General features: G+C 34.9%; 1 protein-coding gene across 6 annotated transcripts in view; it reads right to left on the reverse strand.

Annotated features, from left to right (window-relative positions):
- The window catches only part of gramd1b (GRAM domain containing 1B), a 173,401-nt gene extending 165,881 nt beyond the window's left edge, over positions 1 to 7,520 (reverse strand). For all 6 annotated transcript variants that reach the window (XM_015400077.1, XM_015400076.1, XM_015400074.1 and 3 more), the window contains exon 1: positions 7,168 to 7,520. The gene's annotated coding sequence lies outside the window, so the exon portion shown is untranslated. The remainder of the gene's footprint in view (positions 1 to 7,167) is intronic.
- Positions 7,521 to 7,945: the final 425 nt, after the last annotated feature.

Genomic DNA, 7,945 nt, shown 5'->3' on the forward strand with positions numbered 1-7,945 from the left:
ATTACTTTTTGGAAATACCCCAAACAAAACAAAGAGGAGTAACTGTTATAAAGACAGTAAATACTGCTCAAATGAGTTCATCATAGTACCTAAACACATGTTACCAGTGCATGTGCTCTGTAAGCCTTTTCTTAGTATGTTGAACATTTAAAAAGGCTACAAGTTGAGGCAGTAAGTTTTTATCATTTTTTAAAAATCTATTATTTTAATTAAATTAGCTCATAGAAAACTACAAGGAGCTTCGAACTACAAGCCCAACATAGTAAGGCCCTTATTAAATATGGGGAAGCAGAAAGATTGATGTCACTGAATGTACTTTATTTAGTCTGGACACTGACAATGAACATTTTGAAAACCCTTTTTCTCAGGACATGCAAAGAAGATACAAAGGTTGACCCTAAAATATATTACTGATCTTTCATATAGTTGACAGTACTTGCTATTTTTTAATGTCCTTTCTTAAATGATTAGAAACCATCAGAGGTGAAAAATCCAGGTCCCGAAAGTAAAAAGGTTAGTTTACATACACTGGTAGCTGAACATCTGTTTAAGTGAACTGAATGAAGGAAAACTAGGTGAGGTTTTTAACTTTCTGGACCTGGATTAGGTTAAGTAATAGTATGGAAAATGAAAAAAAAACAAAAAAAAACCTGTGTCTGTCTGTTGCTTTCCTAATGGGATTCTGTCTGACACTGCTTATTGTGATTTTTCTGTGTCTGTGTTTCTTGCTGGTTTTCTCTTTTCAAAATTTAGAAGAACATGTGGAACATGAATGGGGGATTTCAAATCACACTTTAAGATTCCCTTTCATATTGTTTTTTTTCAATTTTAAAAAGTTTGGTATAGAACTAACTATACAAACTCTAAAAGCAAATCTATCTTAATTTTAGGTTTTATGAATTAAAATAAATAAAAAAGGATTAAAAAATTTTGCAAGTCATTTTTTGAAATCATTATGGTACAAGCAACATTATAGCTTTATCACACCTAGAATCCCTTGATGATCACACCAGGTCTTCTTATATGTTTACACACTTACAATGTTTATATGTTTACACAAATATTTGGATAGTACTAGCGGACAAAGTTTTCTACATGAAAAAATTTAACACATGTAAAGGAGGAGATTAACTGACTAATGATGCATGTTTCTAACTTAAATGATGAATGAAAAAATATGGCTAGCAATATGTACTACTACTGCGGTAGCTTTGAACAAAGAAAAAAACTTGAAATTTTATCTGCCATGCAGGCATCAAGTTGACAGTTTGTAATTATTGCATGTGGTATGCTTACCTCCTGCTTGTTGTTTTTGACTCACTCTCTCTGTGTGGTACACAGGAAGTGAATTTTGCTGGCTGGCTGTTTTTTAATTTCCCCCAGGAAAAGTGCTGAGGTGATTTCCTTGAGTTAACCAAATAATCATTATCTGTCATAACCTCTTCTCTATTATATTAAAGACATTATTGAAAAGAGAGCAATGAAAAAGCTAAACAAATGTAATACTGATAATTCCAGGAAGTAATTTCCCCTCATTTGCTAAGCGATACGGTAAATGCGTGCGCCTAAATTTGAAAAACAAACAAACAAACAAAAACCCCCCAAAAAACAAGAAAACAAAAGTAAAGCTTATTATGCACAACTGACAGAACATGCTAAGTATTTGCACTTCATCTCAAGTTTGTAGAGTAGAAAAGATTGTGTTTCATATTCTCTAAAACTGTTTAACTTAATTAAAATACGACATTCTTAAGGGCTGGTTATACTCCCGCAGCAGTGTGTCGCAGTGTTTGCGTTCACTGTGACACACATGCAGACACCCTGGTTTCTAAGTAGACTCACCAGCCAGACTACTTAAAGGCATAGTTGAGTAGTTTAGTAATTTATGAAAAGACCTGCCATCTCCACTTTGAAAAAAGATGCACATGCAAAACCCTGTACCCGCTCCTGAGAGGGAACGCCTCTGTTTAAATGTTGCCTTTTGCGTCATTGATAGAAGCTTACTTTCCCAAAGAAGATTTGCAATTTTTCCACTATGTCAGACTCACCAACAGTAAGTGAAAATGGTGACTAGGATGTAGGACGGCATTATGTAAACATATCACAAGAATGATTGACAATAAGGAGGACCACTTATTTTGATGATCCACCCAGCAAAAGAAAATCCTCCTAACTATGGATGTGACATAAAAATGCCTTAAAAAAAAAAGTAAATCAGCAGGCAGTTGTTAAAATTTTAACAATACAAACAACTCTTTTGTGACATAATAATGGGCATCAATAAAATAACACTGGAATGTTGATATTACACCTCTAGCGCTGTAATTGGTCTGATCTGTTTTAGACAAAAGGGAGCTTTACCAGACTGACTTCAGGCCCAGTAAGTCAGTCTGGCTGGGCAGGGTAAAAAAAACAACAAAAAACGATAGCATATTTTAGCAAATAAAACAACAAAAAAAGCATGATATTTCTAGCAGTATGCTTTCAATGATAAATGGCCTGTACTTAAATAGCACTTTTTCAAGTAAGAAGAGTTGACCAATGCACTTTACTTTACACTACATTCAGTCATTCACCCATTCACGCACACATTCACATGGTGATGGTGGCAAGCTACATTGTAGCCACAGATGCCTGGGGCTCACTGACAGAAGCGAGGCTGCCGTACACCGGTGGAACCAGGCCCTTTGACCACCATCGCTTTCCATAAATATGTTTTTATGGGATTAATATTAATTTTCACATTTAAAAACGTAATAAATACAAAATTAATCTGTCAAAAACTAAATGAATGTCGAACAGTTTCAATAAGAGTGGACTCTTCATACACTTTTTCTACAGAATTTTATATGAAGAAAAAATAACAAGCATATTAATTCATTTTTTTCAAACTTTGTTTGGTCTTCTAGGTAAGTATAGTTTTGTGAAACACAAACAGCAGTTAATATAAGAAAGGAGAAGCACAATAGTGCTCCTGTAAAGAACATTTAATAGCAGCTTGGAAAGCTTAGCAGACGTATATCCGATACCAGTTATGAAATTAATGCACCAACTAATATAATGTCAAACTGTTAATAAATAAGAAGAATAAGAATATATTTGCTTTCACACTGGGTGTTTTCAATTGTTTATAAACATGAAAAAGCAGTCATATTTAGTGTATTGTTAATACAAGAGCGTATTCTATTAGTTATTTGTTTATCCGATAATAGAATCATTTAAAACACTGAAGCACAAAAGCAGAGAGGCCTCCTATGTTCAGATTGATGTTATGGCTGCCCCGCAAGAAGCAAAAAAAGTATGACGTTTTGGATTTAATTATGTTGTCTGGGCCTGACATTTTATTCAACATTTTATCAGAATAAAAGTTTGAAATTTATAAATGGATTCAATTATTGGACTGAGTTGATTCTTTTAGGGAGGGTTTGGATTTGAAGAGTTGATTGTATAGTATAACAGCGGATTTTACTTTTTAATAAATAAAGGTGGTTGCAAATGTGTGTGTGTTCAGCAGGCTGAGATATTTGTGGTAGTGTTCATAAAGATAAGCTATAAAAGCCTAAAATAAAACAATAAAAAAATGAATATATTTTAATCACTTAAATCTGTTTTTTTGATAGTATGTTAATGAGAAATTATTCATCTTCTATTTTTATGAAACAAATACTGTTATTTCTTGTTTTTTCGCTGTTTGTTTCAATAAAAAAGATGAAAAAAAAAATTCCCAGGAAAATAGGGTCAATTAACACACAAAAAATAGAGTCAATCCAACATTGACTTAACACCACACTTTGAACTTCAACCTGACTTTGCATGATGGGAACCTCATATTCCTGCGCTTTAAAAAAACTCGAAAGAAGATTTTGTCATGATCTCCTTCTTAGGATTTTTTATTCTGTTTCAATTTTAACTTTGATTTAAGTCATTGTCTGTTTTCTAATTTATTAGTTTCATATCTATTTAGCTCCCTCAAAGCTTGTGACATCTGTAGCATTGTGCTTTGTGATAAAACTGTGCCTTTCAGTGTGGCCTCTTATTGTGGGCATTCTAAGGCACACCTGTGCACTAATCATGGTGTCTAATCAGCATCTTGATATGGCGCACCTGTCATGTGGACCGGATACTCTCAGCAAAGAGAAGTGCTCACTGTCATAGATGAAGACTGGTTTGTGAACAATATTTAAGGAAAATACTGATATTGTGTTTGTGGAAAAGGTTTTCTCATAAAAAAATAGAAGCAAAACCAAAAGTGTTTCTGTTTTTGTTGTTCTGTGTTTTTCTATCTGCTGAGTTTCTATCTGTTGTCCCCTTGTACTGACTCCTTTCCCCAAGCTCCCTTCTAGATACCTCTGTCCACACCTGCTCCAATCAGCTGATTACTCCATTCATTGTTCTGTGTAGCATATATACTCCTCCTCTGCAGTCACTGTTTCTGGATTCCCTTTAGCCTTCATTCTTATTTTTCTCTCTCCTGAGCGTCTCCTAGTTTTGATACCTGCTAAATTGTTTCTGCATGAATTTTATCCTTTTAAGAAATTTCCTTCCAAAGAACACTTACTTAAAATGTCTGCCTAAAAAGATTTAGCTATTCATTTGTTCTCTGCTGTCTTCCAGGTAAAATTATTGAATGGGGTATGATGTCCCATTTGTAGAGTACACTAAATATTTAATAAGGTTAAAACACAATTTTGGTTTAACATATTAATGCCCCTGCTATAAATCAGTATATTCCACCACACACAATAAGTAGACATGAAGACTGCATTTTAATTAAACTTTTCCTATTGATATAAACTGACTAATCAGTCCAGTTGCTGATTCATGTTCGTATAACGAATCTTAAGCTAACAACTTCTATGTCTTCAATATTCACTACATTGTTGATTAAATTAATTTATTTTCGGCTGCTGTATATGTTGGCTTCTTGAAGGCGTTAATTTTCTGCTGCTGTATGTGTTGATTTCAGAATCCCACCACCCCCATGTTTTTAAAAACTCTACCTTAAATTACTCATGACTTGATGGAGTACAATTTTCAACCTCTAATCAAAACAAGTCGATACCACTAATTTTTATTTGCCTCTAATTTACTCAAATTGCTGCAGGTCAAATGTGACCTGCTAGTTCTGTAATTAAGTTTCTAATAATAGGAATGCCTTTCACCACAATGCACTGACAATGAACATGAAGTAAAACTCTGTTTTATCTTAACTCTTCTATGATAATGAGTCGTCTCAGGATATAAAGTACATTTTACAATTGATAACAGCAGGAGAAATGCACAGTCAGTGTAAAAAGATAAAAAAGAATAATCTCTGATTATGAAATTAGTTTATTCTCTCCTCTAGTGCACAAAAAGACTCAACACAGATTCCACTAGTCTGTCGTTATAACATGTATTTTAAGAACTTATCATTCCAGTTAATAATTGTTTTAACAATGAACACAATTTAAACTTAAAAAATAACACCCTAAATACTCTTGATATTTACAAATCCATAAAATATTTTTAATCCTATTACCAAATTGTCTGGTTGATCACATATTATCACTAAATCGGATCTTGGAATGAGTTAGCAAACACCATGATAAATCCTTTGTTCTACTTTGGCAATTCAGAGATGTACAGTAATAGCAGCAGGCTGACTGAAACTTTGCTCACCAAATCAATACTTCAAGCAATCGTGGTCAAAATACAAAATTATGTTCTAAAGTGTTGGTATGAAAGGGACTGCAGCTTCTCTGACCTTGTATCCCTCTGAGGGTTATCTAGGATATTCATAGTAGGTCAACATATCACCTCCAGTTTACTGAGCGACATACAGAATATAAAAATACGTTTTCACCCTATTTTTATTTTTTTTTTAAAGTTATTTTCACATCCAAAAATTAAGCTAATCACTATATAGATGAAAGCCAATTTAGTGAGCCATCTGAAACAACTCCAACTATGCGCTTTCAAAGTAATTTAGTGGATTAAACTATTTTTAATCCATCTCCCTATTTGAACATGAAGTTTGCTATCTTATTTTAATTTCTCAACTAATCCAAGGGATTATTGCTGTAAATTGTCAGGAGCCTTTTAGTTCTCTTTGCTTAATAAACAAGATTAAGGTAGAGAACTGGGGAGAGTTTGAATGTTTATGTATACGTGTCACAGAGAACAGCAGAGCGATTTATTACAAAGACCACACTTGGTCACTTGGCCATTGTTCCCCTGACAAACTTCCCCACATACAAACATATTAGGTTTTCACTGAATATTACAGTCTCTCATCTATTTTCAAAGGAAATTCAAACAATACATTCCCAACAGTGCTGGCTTCGTAAAAAAAAGGTAGAACATTGTTTATAAGTATTAGTTTTAAAATAAAAGAGGATGTGCCAGAAAAGCCATGGTGGGGTACAACTCTTCCAAAGAAAGAATGTCAGTTTGAACTAAATAGAAAAGTTATTATAGTTTGAGGTTGATTTTTTTTCCAGAATTTGTTGTTATTTATATTTTTTTTTCTGTCAAGTCTCCTGAAAAAAATTTAAATATGCAACATCTCTACATAATCTCTGTTTTTTTCCTCCCTCTTATCTTTATAGATAGATAGATAGATAGATTATGGATGGAATATCCTCAACATCTGCAAGTTTTACAGCACAAGTTGTTAGTCTGAATGACAATACATATATATCACAGTGTGCTATTTCCAACAAGCACCTGCTTCTGTTGCTGTTAGTGGACCCACAATTTGTTAAGTCTGCCACAGCTGGTCGAGGCACAGAGAAAACCAGCTTTGGTTTTATCTATGAAAAAAGGCTGAGTGGGAAAAAAAATACAGAAATGCAGTTGGTTTGCCCCTTAGGGGAGAAAAAAATGGGTAAGTTGCTGCCCTGATTCCATCACCAACCCTGGACCTCAGGCTGACAGTCAATCAGGTAAAACACAGCTCTACTCAGATAGCTGAAAAACTAAACTGTGCTTGGAAATTTGACTTCAACTATTGCTGATGTGGTGGTGACTGAGCTTGCAAACTAACATCTCAAACATACCTGCATGCACATTGAGCATTTTATTCACATTCACTCAGTAATATACAGTGCAAACAGTGCAGCATTATACATTTATAAGCATCCAATATTTCTTCAAACATAAAAAGGAGAAGAGGACATACGTTACCTCAGTGAGCGAAGAGAGATGTGGTTCCTGGGTTAGAGTCAAAGATTATTTTGCCGGTGCCATCTGTCAAGCAGGTTGGCTCCAAAGGCTGTAAAAGCAAGTGTCCCTCTACCCCCCCTCTATTCACCCCCTCAGTTTCAAAACAAAGTCCCGTCTTCAGAGCACGGAGCCACGTTTGACAAGAAGGGAAACCCTATTCAAGCCTTGAAGCCAAACTGCAAGAGGCTTAAATCCCCAAGGAGAAAAATGAAAGATGCACCTCTTTCTCCTACTTGCTCCTGTTCTATTCGCCGCGGCACAAAGATCTGTGTCCGTGTGTTTCTTCTGTCTCCTGCTTTTTTTCTCCTTCCCTCTCCCCTTTCTGATCCCACTCTACTCACACATTCCGCTCTCTCGCTTATTCTGGCAGAGCACACTTCACCCACTGAGGCTAGCACAGGCACACAAACCCTGTCCTGTGCAGACAAACATATGCAAATATCACAGAAAAATAAACACATTCACACTCACACATTTTAGCTCCCACAATACACACAGTGTTTGTGGTACAGGGGTTTGCTTCCACCCACAGTTGTCGTCACATAAAACAAATTTATCTCAGCTTTGGATGTGTTTCATCATCAACTTGATCTAGAAAAAAAAAATGAACTAGATGTGCCTAAGGCTAAAAGAAACACAATTTTTTTTTTTGTAGTTAAGAGACTCCCAAACGTTCAGTCAGAGGAGTTGTGTGTGAATGCACCTCCACAGATCTAAGGAAATCACGGATGTGATGTAA

This window comes from Cyprinodon variegatus, unplaced genomic scaffold, assembly GCF_000732505.1.
Source record: "Cyprinodon variegatus isolate N-32 unplaced genomic scaffold, C_variegatus-1.0 Scaffold1068, whole genome shotgun sequence".
In the NCBI taxonomy this organism is placed as follows: Eukaryota; Metazoa; Chordata; class Actinopteri; order Cyprinodontiformes; family Cyprinodontidae; genus Cyprinodon; species Cyprinodon variegatus.